At 38.4% G+C, this 12,729-nt stretch overlaps 1 protein-coding gene across 1 annotated transcript in view; it reads left to right on the top strand.

Annotated features, from left to right (window-relative positions):
• Nucleotides 1-1,843, top strand: part of snap91a (synaptosome associated protein 91a) — a 246,091-nt gene extending 244,248 nt beyond the window's left edge. The window contains exon 28 of the mRNA XM_051924737.1: nt 337-1,843. The gene's annotated coding sequence lies outside the window, so the exon portion shown is untranslated. The remainder of the gene's footprint in view (nt 1-336) is intronic.
• The last annotated feature ends 10,886 nt before the right edge of the window (nt 1,844-12,729 follow it).

Raw genomic sequence — 12,729 nt, 5'->3', positions numbered from 1 at the left:
TTCAAAGGCCGAGGAGGACCGTCTCCAAAAATGACGTTTCTATTCCTTTTCCCTCTTCTTTGGGAGCTAACTGTTGGCCTTGATTTGTATTTACTTCATCAAATGTTTCTTTTTGTTATTGGTAAGAAGGGTATGAAGATTGGAATGTAGGATATTTGGTAATGGAAAAATCAAAAAGTCTTTGATTATCTTTATGCGTGTTATGTTTTTGTTATTTTAGTAAACAAATCTGTAAAAAATGAAAATGTATTGATGAATTGTTTATTAACAGTGAATTGATTTATTTAGCTCACGTTTTGATGGCTCAATTCTGTTTTCAACTCTCTTGTTTTTCAGGTGCCGTTTAATTTGTTTACTTTCTTTTTTAATATATATATACAGTATATATATTTTTTTTTTTTGATGGGACTCCATGAAAGTGTCGGCTTGGTGTCTGCAAGTAATCACCGATACCCCAGATGCTCCCAGCTAGCCACCAGTACAAATTTTCATGCAGATGTTTACTCCTCTGGTTGTAAAATGTTGTAGCACAACTGTGAAAGTGAACCCTAGAAATGTGTGCTTATCTTGATGTAACCCCAGCCCCACCCCTACCTACCCACTGACCAGAAATTTGTGTCATTAATATCATTCCTTATAAGTGTTTGCAACTTGAACGATGGATGTATGTTACTGGTGCCCGCCAGCGCGTTTACTCTTTCTGTTCTATAATGACAGCACTCAGCTCTTACGATGTGGTGAGCCATCTGGAAAAATATGTATGTGTACTTGGAAACGTTTTTAATGTATATAACTGGCAAATCCTAGGATTTCCTCTATTCTGTATGTCTGTTGCAAGTGTATAGTTGTTGAACTGATATGAAACTGTTTAAACAGTAATGTGACTATAACCTTTTTTCTCTCTTATTTTCGATCCAGTTAATTAGGCAACATTTGAACAATTTGCTGCCGGCTTAAGAAACCCAGATCACACCACCTAATATTTTGTTTCCTGTTTTTGGAGTTATTTTGTGTTTATTTTAAATTATTTTATATTTCAGAGGTTTAATTTGTTCAATTTATTAGCCACACATGACCTTCTGAAGAGTTACTATTTATCCTTGAAATTCTATATTTTAGTTAAATCTGTTGATTTAGAGGGAAAAAAGGCGTATTCATAATTTACTTTCAGCACTAACTAACACAGTATTTAGAAACTTGTGTTTTGAGTGTGTATACCGCAGTCATTGGATTTTTCACAATTAGGACATGAGCGAGGGTGCTCTGTCACTACCAACCAGTGGCCCAGACAGGAGGTCCTGCTGGCAGTCATTTCCTTAATCAGTGTATGTTTTGTTTCTTGTGTTCTCCATTTAACTAACAGGCCTGTGAGTTGTGTTATTTTTGTATTATGTAGAGCAGATTGGTATCTCTATCTCCATGCCTTCAACCTAATTTCCTCTCTGTTAATGTACATGTTGCATTTTCTGGTGCTTCAGTCTTTGTTTTCATGCAAGCTGTGGTGGGAGTCCAGCTGAAGATCTTTATGCATTAAGAGGGGGATCACTGTTGAGCAGTGTTACTTGTGTGTTTAGGCTTGGCAGCTTTTTAGAAAAGCCGTGGAATCAGTCTGACAGTAGCTCCTGTACACTCTGAAATATTACTGAATAATCTTATGTATTGTACCATTCCAAGTGACTGTATCAGAAATGCCGTATGTTGTGAAAATATGAAACGGCAGGTGAAAAAGAAAAAAAATAATAATAATTTGGTTAAAATGGCATTTGTTTGTTTTTTTTGTTTTATGACCCCAGTGCATGTATGCCCTTTGAAATGCAATAAATACACTGATCTAAAGAAACAACTTAGTCTGTCTGCATTTAAATAAAATGTCTTTTAATGTGAGTCCAGTGATGCTGCACTAGCCGCTGGCCCATGGTAACCTTGAATTGCATTGAACAAGTCTAAAAGTGGAGAGATGTTTTCTTGCAAATTGTCAGGAGGGAATTGGTGGTAACTCGGTCCACATTATTTCAGGTTGACTAATTCCTGCTGCAGTGATTCAATATGTACTTCCAGTTTTATTGCTGTGTATCGAGTTTGCAATCATAATGATCACATAGGATTGAGGATGCCATACACTTGATCTATTTCAGCTTTGCACCTTTGCCCACTGAAATAAATAAATACTTGACACATGTTTTATAATATAAAAAGGGAAGAACATAACTGTCAATAAAGCTGTGGGTCTGCCCTGTGCAAGTCTTTCTGAAAAAGAATAGGAGCCCACCTTTAAAATCTTCATTCAGACTGCTTTGTCATCTCACACAAAGTGGCTGCTCTCTACTGCCCATTTCCAGACTTCAAGATTAGTAGCTAGTAGCTATAAGTGCTGCTGTGTTGTCACTTTCAGAGTCACGATGTCTCCAATTGCATCATCACCCAAACAGTAAGCATCCAGCCCAGAATACCAAGGCAAATCAAACTTGTGACTCTTAAGGTGAAAACTGCTACACTTTGGTACTGCCAAGTGGCACAGGGCTTAGTGACTACATTTCCTTTCAAGTTTGAAACAGAAAAATTTAATAATTTTCTTTTGTTTAGCAGCTTGCTCATGTCACACTCCTATAGGTTATTCTGAAAATAGACTTCTTATGCAAGTGTTATTAAGCAGTGGACACTGAGAAATCTTCCCATGGATTTGTCAAAGAACAAACTGTCCATGGCTTAATTAATTAGTAAAGTGAAATACATACTCTGTAAGGGATGGACAATGTGTAAGAATCAAATTGGCCTAAGAGGTTAACAAGGTGGCTGCTCTGAGCAGATCTCATCAATGAATATGGCTCAATTTATGTTTCTAATGTTTTGACGTGAAAGACGTGCACTTCAGATCCTCTTATTGGTGAGAGATGTTGGCTAGGGTACAAGTGATGATAATATTTTTAAAATTCCTTCAGGAAGAGAGGATCTGTTTAGTTGATATTTTGTTGTTTATGTTGTACTACTATGCAAACAACACTACTGCATGACATGGGCAATTTGAAGTTTTTCATTTCAGATGAAAAACCATGTTTAGGTGTGCTTAATTATTTCTCTTGAAAAAGTATGAGTGGGTGACCTAACTGTCCACCATAGAAGCAGCACTTCTGGTTGCAAGAGGGAATGCCTTGGTGAGTACAAGTTTAGTTTACAGATGTACATTTGAAATACTTTTCTGAGAGAAGGCTATTGAGTGCAATGATGGATAGGCTTATAGATTGTATATACTGTACTCTCAATATCATATTGTGACAACTGTTAAACCCTTCTTCCCTCTGTATTCACTCCTGAGAAGAGATCTTGATGGAGTTCCTTGTTTGTTTTTTTTACTCCACTTTCCTTGATAATGTTTCCTGGCTGCGTTGAGGAGGAAAGGTTGGGAGCATACACTGGATAGCACATTGCCGCACTCACCACACAACAAACCACCTGGATTGGGACCTGAGTGCAGCGGGTGACACCTGTTCAGGTGTGAGATTTTTTTGCGGTGACTGGAGTGCCAATCCTACCACCAACCCTCCAAGTTGGAGGACCTGCTTGCAGGGGTGGATGCAAATTAACGTCATACGCAGAATGAAGCAATTGCAGGTTAAGGGTCTTGCTCAAGGGCCCAATGGAGTAGAGTCACTTCTGGCATTTGCGGGAATTCGAACCTGCAACCTTCTGATTGCCGGCACAGATCCCTAGCCTCAGAATCACCACTCTGCAATGGGACAGTTTCTAATTCCCAAGTACAGTCTACTTGTACACATAGCTGATAAACTAAAAAATGTGACAAATCAATAAATTAATAATGATCATTTATCTGTGCACATGGCAACTTCATTAACCCTGTTTCATGGTTTTGATTTACAGTTTGTTTTAGGTTTGGTTAATATGAGTTAGTCTGCTTCCTTTGTTATGATTGTTAGTTTGATGTGGGTAATGGCAGTGTATTCACTGAATTAATAATATAGCCTGTGTGGTTTGTATGGCCTTGAGTGTGATTACTCACGTAACCAGTGTTACTGCAGAGAATTTGAAAATATGAAAAAATGTAATTGCACAGTGTATGAGTTGATATGAGGTGGCATAGTGGTGCAGTGCTTAACACTGCTGTCACGTTTAGCGTCCTGGCTTCTAATCCCACATCCATTCATTGCCTGTGTAGAGTTTGCATCCTGTGGTACTGCAGTTTCACTCACATCCCCATATCAACTCATTGGCAATTCCAAACTGGCCCTGTGTTTGTGTGTGAGTGAGCCCTGCCAATTTCCTACCCCTTTACCAAGTCTTGCTGGGATAATAGGCACTGACCCCCACACTGGAGCTTTGAGAATGTAATGTAGCGTAAGAAAAAATACTGAAGGACCCGTGCAAGTGTATCCCAGTTTTTTTTAATATTTATGATGGAGAAGACTTCCCCATACAATGCTAAACTCCATTTCAGGTAACCTTTCGTATTTTCTGGAACTTTTTAATGTCAATACTGGACCCCACACATGTAACCTTAAAATATTATCAAGTCAGAAGTATTGGTGCTCAGTGACCTTTGGTGTAGGAAAGTCATTTGTGAAAGTGAAAGAAGCAACAACTTTGCATAAAGAATAATGATAGATGCAGAGGTGAGCTGGAAATGAGCTCTGGGGAAAAGCTGATTTGCTGTCCCCACTGCTGGTTAGCCATTTTCTTTTGTGCCTCCCAGATGGGTCCTTTCACTTCTTCAGGTAAGATCTTTACAATTAAAAAACTAAACAAACAAAAAAGAAAGTCTGTGTTTCTCAACTGGTCATGGGGTGTCTGGGCTCTGATAAGCAATTTCTACAGCTCTGTGTACTCTGGGACTTTGTGGGTTCTGATATCCAGGACTCGCTCTCGTTCTTTTTGATCTTTACAGTGTCGACTCTTGTCTTTATGCAGTGTTTTCATGTTTTGATTCACTGGGTCATTTTGAAACTTCTCTTTAGCATAACTACTAGTTTTGTTTCTTAAAATATTTATTGTTGCAAGATACCCATCTGGAATTTTAATTTTGGTGCCTTTTTGACATGGGCAGTGCAGTGTCAGAGTGCATGATAGTTACTTGTCACATCACCTGCATTTACATGCTGTCTGATATCAGGCCTCCATAAGTATAAAGTACATCACTGCTGCTTAGTTAGCTTCCAATAGTTTGTAATCAACTTATGTTTCTTTTGGCTTATTGCTGCTTTGTTTTGCTTTCTTTGGTTTTGACTCTGAGCAAACATTTTTTTAGTTTTACTTTGTTTCACTTTTAGGCTTTTTGGCTGCTGTTTTTGATTTCCCCTTGTTGTCCTTCTTGTTACTGATATATTCAGGATAAGCTTACCCTGTTCTATCCAGATGCTTTACTTAACTTAAATTGGCTGGACCTGCATTTAGTTTTATTTTAACTGACTCTTCTTTAGGAGGGGACTGATGCCGACTGGTTGTGCCATGGTGTACTGTCAGTTTGCATTTCTTGTTGACTTCTTATTTTCCTGTAATTTATTCTCTATTTGATTGCTTTGTTGATTTGAATTGTATCCTCATGTTCTTTGTAAAGCTCTTTGTGATGAAATGCTCAGTGAAATGCAGTATATAAAGATTATGACATTTAGATTCCTCAAATGCACATTCTTTACATTGTGCAATCATTGTGGCAGCATTTGAATATCGCAATGTTGCTAATATCTGTCAAAGCCGTTCACCCTGACTGTTAAACAGTGAGACAGTGGCACAGCAGAAATGGTGGGGAAAAAGGAGCAGTCTTTCTATTTAGTAGGATAAACAAAAGTTAACAAACAGGAAAAAATTCTCCTACACCATGAACATCGCCATCTCCGGTAGTATTTGACATTTAGCAGCCTGACCCATCTGCTAACACCACTATCCTTCTGAGATAAGCAAAACAAAATCTTTGAAACGGCAGCCCAGTGGAGGGCCAGGAATGTACTGCTCAAACAACAATCGCATGAAAAATTCTTCTAAAGACAACTGATTAAACTGACTGCTTACTCCTCTTGACAAATAGTCAAATGACTGACTACTGTCAAAAAAAAAAAAGTTTAGTAGAGTAACAGAAACGTGTGTAATTAACCCCATCCATTTTAGTTACATTTCAGGGTCTTTTACCAGAACTACAAAATACAACAGAACCTCCAGTTACAAATAGATAGATAGATAATCTACAGTATCTGTCTGTCTATCTAAGGAAAACATAGGAGAAATATTACAAATCATTCATTCAAGGGTGTTTTTGTGCAGCTTCATGGTGGGATAATGAAAAGTACCTTGGCATCAGTTTGGACATCACATGGTTACAGTTCATGTCCTCTATATCTTTATTTCACTTACTTAGATAAGAAGGATCATAGAAGACTTGTGAAACTGTATTGTGAGCTGAGGAATGAACAGGAGTCACGAAGTCCGGATTATTTAAAAGGAGAATGCTATGTCAGTGGAGTCCCTCCGGAATTTGTGCTCAGGCTGTTACTTTTCATGATGTCAGTTAATGACTTTCTTTTGCTACAGTTAGGAGTTTTGTGAAATGTATACAGATGACACTAACACTGTAAAGACAGCAAACAGTCCTGAAACATAAATGTTCAGGAAACTGTGGAAGAAACCTCAGAGGAAGACAGGAATAGTTAAATCAATCAGCTTTTATTCAGTCACAGATGAGTACATGGATTCATGCATTGCAAGGGAGAAGAGCGCAGATTGCCCTTTTTGGTTGGCTTTATATATATATTTTTCCCCTCCCTTCCCCTTACTTATAAAAAAGCATAATATCGCTTACCTAAGCATTTCATCTTACATTGTGCAAATCGACCAGCCATTTCTTTTTTGTGTATGTGTCAGATGGGCCCTAAAGAAGGAAAGGTCATCTTTTCTGTGTCTAACAGACGCGTTCCTAAAGAGGAAGTTGTCCTAGGTCAGCTAACTGCACCATGTCTTATAACAGACCCCTGTAAGAATAACCTCCTGTTATAGCAAAACAGCTTTGTCAGCTTTTAACCCTTAGTAGCTTATAAGCAGTTAATTTTTCTTTCACAAAAACCTAGACAGTCTTCAAAGCTGAGCAGTTTAATGTAGAGGAGTGCAAAAGCCATATATAGTCAAGGCTGTAGCAGAAGCCAGAAAGCCAAAGAACACAAACCAAACCAATTCCTAACACTAAGATCATATGAGAAGCATCATTTATCTTTCAATACATGGCAAAGAAGCATTTGCCACAAGAAAGCAGGAAATTGATCCAGTAATTAGATACCGGATGCTGTGCACAATCATTTAAATAAAGTCTGCGTGATGATACCTGACCCCATGACTGGCAACAGATGGTGTTGGAACATTAAGGCTAACAGATGGTGTTGAAACATTAAGGCTATCAGAAATTACCACAATATAGCAGCACCCATGAAACATTATTATCCATGATGTCACCATCAGAATACTAATATTTGTAAACAGTTAAAAAAAAAACATTAAAAATGTACATAACTGAAAAGAACTGCATGATCTGTTGCCAAAAAATAAATTTACTACATTAATAGCTTCCCTCTGTACTTCATAATCATTATATCCATGTTAGGTTTACTAGCCTGTAACTATAGCAGGAACACCATCCAGTCTAACGTTTACTCTTTTCTTTTAAATAGAGAATATGACAGAGGGGATATTGTGTTTTGTGTTATGAGATAGCACATAAAATGTGTTACATTTTTATATATCCATCTGTATTTCCCACTTCTTTTTCCATTACAGCATAAATGAATGTCAACAATCAACAAGTCACATTAACTCATTACAGATTGTTAAAAAATAATAATATAATGAACTGGAAGTTAAGAAGATGGTTAAGATGGTGAAAAGACTTGAGGAGCAGGGCTGAGTTCCCCTCACATCAAGCTGGACAGTGTCATGGCCGGGTGTGTTGGGCCTCTCTCAACCATCAAATGTGAGCTTGCAATTCTTGTGTTATGCTGCTGAGAAAGTAGAAGTGGTCTGGACAGAAATGCAAAATGTATCTTTTTAGAAATGTTTCAAGGCGATTATATTGCCACAGTGGTCTCACAGCTCCAGAGTCCTAGGTTCGAACCCTGAACTGGTCACAGTCCTTGTTGATTTTATATGTTCTACCTGTGTGTGTGCATGAAATGTTCCTAGTTGTGTGTGTTGTGTTAACTGGTGACTGAAAATTAGTCCCATTTGGAAATATTGGTTTTTTTTTGTGTGTGGGTGTGCCCTATGAAGAACTGACATGTCATCCTGAGTGGGCTCATGAGTTACCCCTAATACTACCAGGATCGACTCCAGTTTTCCGCGACCCTAAAATTCAGTTATGCAATTTGAAGAAATGGGTGGATAGATGTTTGAAGTTTGTATTATTTACAAGACCACTAATTTTCAGCAGCACTTTGTGATTTTTTTTTTGTTCTGCATGAGAGTAACTTGAATATTTGACTTAAAATATTCACTTGTCAAGCAAATGTGGGTTTCAGTTTCCAAGAAATAAAGAATCCTTTAAATCTGAAAAGTCACCCACCACACCCAGACTTGCCAGTGAGAGTTCAAAAGCATCAAAAGTGTGTTTTATTTATCAAAAATGAGAACATAAAGAGTCAATATGATGGGAAAACAGCTGCTGAGTGGTTAGAAGTGAAGATTCTTAGTGGTATTAGGACTTTTGACTTTGCAGCTCTTATTGATTTCGTTTTTGTTTTTCCTTTTTATTTTCCCAGTTTGATCATTGCCCATGTCGGACGTTGCATTTTTTCTTTACTTCTTGTGACTATCTAAAATGATTCCCATCAGGCTAGCCTTTTTCCATCAAAGGCATAGAAAGGAGTTCCTCTCACCTCTTCATTGCTCTGTGTCTTTGAGCCTTCAGTCCATTTCACCTGTAGACTGTGAATGTTGTTAGGTTTAGTCCCAGGCCAACACTCAGAAATAGCTTTCTCTACTCATTGTTGAGTGAATTTTTATACTACCTTCATTGTTTTCTTTTATTAATAACTACAAAAATTTTGCCTTTTCTTTCATATTAATGCTGCCAGGTATCTCATCCATTGCCCTCTTTATGATAATAAAATTATGCAGTGCACTGCACAGTATGTACTCACATGCACACAGATGTGACGTCAAGGCTGACACAGCGCTCTTCACAAGAGTGTATACTTACTCATATTTGCAAGTATCATTTATTAACAGTGAATTATTAAAATATATGACATTTCCATACAGTACTTAGTCAGTGGTTAGAATGAATAAGTCATAAGTCCATGGTCGTTTACTGTCACATGTGTAGCACAGGGTACAGTGAGATACATACTAGCACATGTTGATCAGCATGCAAACTTTCACCTCTCTCTGATGCCATATTAGTGAGTATAACTACCTTAACATACTTAGAGTCGACACCAGAGGAGAGGAGAACACCTGGATTACTGGATTAATGAAGGGGTCCACAGTAGGTTAGGTTACGAAGTCCAACTGGCTTTGCATTCTCTGGGCATTCTACAGTATCATACATACAGTGAATTCAGAAAGTATTTGGAGCCCTTCACTTTCTGCATACTTTATTGTGTTGTAGATTTCATTATAAATTTGCCATGTTTAACTATCTGCACTAAGTAACCTATAATGACAAAGTGAAAACATGTTTACAGAAAAGTCTAGAAATGTATTAAAAATCAAAAAATTTGAATCTGTCACTCACAAGTATTCAGAGCCTTCATTCGGTAACTAGTAGAAGCCTGTTTAGGAGCTTACAGCTTCCTAGGTTAGCTGTACAAGCTTTGCCCACCTGGATTTAGACAGTTTATGCCATCCTACTTGGCAGACCCTCTTAAGCTCTATTTGATTAGATGGGAAGCATCTGCAAAACTGCCATCTTCAGGTCACTTCACAGATGTTTTTTGGGGTTTAGGTCTGGGCCACTCAAAGACAGAGACTTGTCCCGAAGACACTCCAGCATTGTCTTGTCTGAATGCTTCAGGTTATTGCTGTGCTGAATGGTGAACCGTCAACTCAGCCTAGAAAGCTGCTGACTCTTGTTCTCATAACCCATAGAACTCCTCCTTTAACAACTTCACCTTCTAGAAGTTTCTGTGGAATATCAAATTCCACTTACAGTGAGTGGGTATGTGCTTCTTAAACCTTAAAGGACTGGGTGGCCATTGGTGAGTGACATTGTTCCTGGCCCTTCCCATTCATTCTGTAGAGTCCTGATCACCATATGGGTCACTCTGCTGATGTTTTCCTTTCCTTTCAGTCTTTTTTTACAGCTCATTGGATTTGTGTTCTTTTTTACATATATTTTAAAAAACTGAGTTGTACATATTATTTTATCTAAGTGATTACAGTAATTCAAAGGAAATAAAGTTATCATGAAAAGGTCTGAGAAAAATAAGAAACTGTTTTGTAAAGTTTTGAATATACTTGGAGAGCATTTACGAGAGGGTCTTTAGTGATTACAAGACTCGATACACCAGAGGGCACTCTTCCCTAATTTAGTATCCCAGTTACTTTCTTTTTCTTCTTTTTTTTTTGCTTTTGAGCTACTTAACAGTGGGAAGTCATATCCATAGCAGAAACACCCACAAAGCTTCAAGAGCAGAGCAGTGAGGCTTTTGGAATAATTAGAGGGCTGCGCCCACAGAAGTGCTACGTCTTTAGTTTCTTTTTTTTTTTATTTAATCCCTTATTTCTTGATGCAGATAGTGTCGTCTCAGACACATTTTCCCATATTCAGCTGGCAAACAGATTTCAGGTTCCAATGCCGAGCTGCTCAGCTTTAAATGTCATGCGGTTCACAAGAACTCCGTTTCGGTGTGCATGGCTGCACTGGCGGGCTACTGTATAGTCACCACTGCTTCAAACCCCTGGAGGCCTCTTGTCACACATTGCTTTTTTTACAGTAACAAGCTAACAGAGTACATTATTTTGAACATATGTCTGTTATAATGACTGTGTGCTTCAAGTGAGCTTCATTTAAAATTCAGAAAAATGGCAGAGCAGGCAGGGTCTGGCCACTGTGTAGACTTTACATGCTCTCCATCTGATTGTGTGTGGATCTTTCTCGTACATCCCAATGGCTTGTGTGCTGTGTTAACTTTAGACTCTTAACTTCCCCTGGTGAGTGTGACTGTGCCCTATGTAAGACAAAGTAGGCATTGCCCCTTCTGCTAGGCTTTAGCGGCACACCAGGCCTGTTTACAGATTTCTAGCTGTAATTTAGCCCCTTCACATTCCAGACAAAGTGACTGAACTCCAGCTTGTACCAGGAGCTTCCTGGAATTCATCTGATGATAGTGTTGCACTGAAATGTTTGCAGAGATTTTGTGAGACAGAAGGTGCAAAATGGACTGAAGTGAAACCAAAGACCAATAACTTGAAGGGATGACAACTGGTATAGACAGCATAAAACACCTATGAAAAGACCCTGATGTTGCATCTGGTAGTGAATTTAATCCAATCATGGGATGTTCCATAATTCTTCATAAACTAGTTAGACTCACCCCATCTGGTGGATATTCTCTGGGCATTCACTGGGGATTTTCTAAGGGAAGGAGAAATCTGCAAAATAACCTGAAATCTGCTCTCTGAAACTGAAAAAAGCCAATGAGCCGTTCCCTCTCCGGGGGAGCTGAAACTGACCATTCTTGCTCTCTTTGTGGATCCAAAAGCTGACATCCAGTTTGCCAAGCCAAAGCTGTGTGCCAGAAGTCGCAGTCTACTGAGAAGCAGCCATTACTTCAAGAAGGGACTGATTTAAACTCTGGAGCCTGAAAGAGTAAGGCTTTTCCACTATGAAGTTGCAGACTGCACAGCAAAGACCTTAACTGAGAGAAGCATAGCACACTTGAACAAGGACCGCAATCCAAAGAAAAAGAATCTTCGTCTTGAACCTGGAGCAGCAACTTTACACTACATCAGACATCACATTTAAGGACTTGGTATCATAAAACAATTTATCTGTTCCAAGATTAGGTGGAAATCTAAATAACCAGTAAACAGCCAGTCTATATGTGAGTCTATCTAGTGTGTCTGCGTCCAGCCATATAGGTCAACATATATATATGCAGTTATCATATTTCTATAATCCTAGTGTTTATCAAATTGTATTATTCTGTTTCTTAAATTGAGTGTGCTTCACTTACCTTGATACAAGTCTAAAAGCAGAAGACCTGTCTCGTTCCACAAAGAAAGGTAAGGTTAATAAAGTAGGAATTATTCAGTCAGTTACCAACATTGACCGAAATCTCTCGTCCTTCCCACATTATTGTGGCTGTCCCTGATTGGGCAAGTTAAAATTCACTTTCCATTCCTACAGCTATGGTGGACGTATACCTGGTGCTGTCTGGGTAGCCTCCAGCCTTCCGCAACTCTCTGCTGAATTAGAGGGCTATCGATAGTCTACTTAATAACTATTAAACTCTAGATTTCAGACAGATTTCCATTTACAGTGGTGTGAAAAACTGTTTGCCCCCTTCCTGATTTCTTATTCTTTTGCATGTTTGTCACACAAAATGTTTCTGATCATCAAACACATTTAACCATTAGTCAAATATAACACAAGTAAACACAAAATGCAGTTTGTAAATGGTGGTTTTTATTATTTAGGGAGAAAAAAAAATCCAAACCTACATGGCCCTGTGTGAAAAAGTAATTGCCCCCTGAACCTAATAACTGGTTGGGCCACCCTTAGCAGCAACAACTGCAATC

This window comes from Erpetoichthys calabaricus, chromosome 3 (assembly GCF_900747795.2).
Source record: "Erpetoichthys calabaricus chromosome 3, fErpCal1.3, whole genome shotgun sequence".
NCBI lineage: Eukaryota > Metazoa > Chordata > Cladistia > Polypteriformes > Polypteridae > Erpetoichthys > Erpetoichthys calabaricus.
The sequence above is the reverse complement of the archived record's forward strand: the minus strand, read 5'-3'. Positions and strand labels throughout refer to the sequence as shown.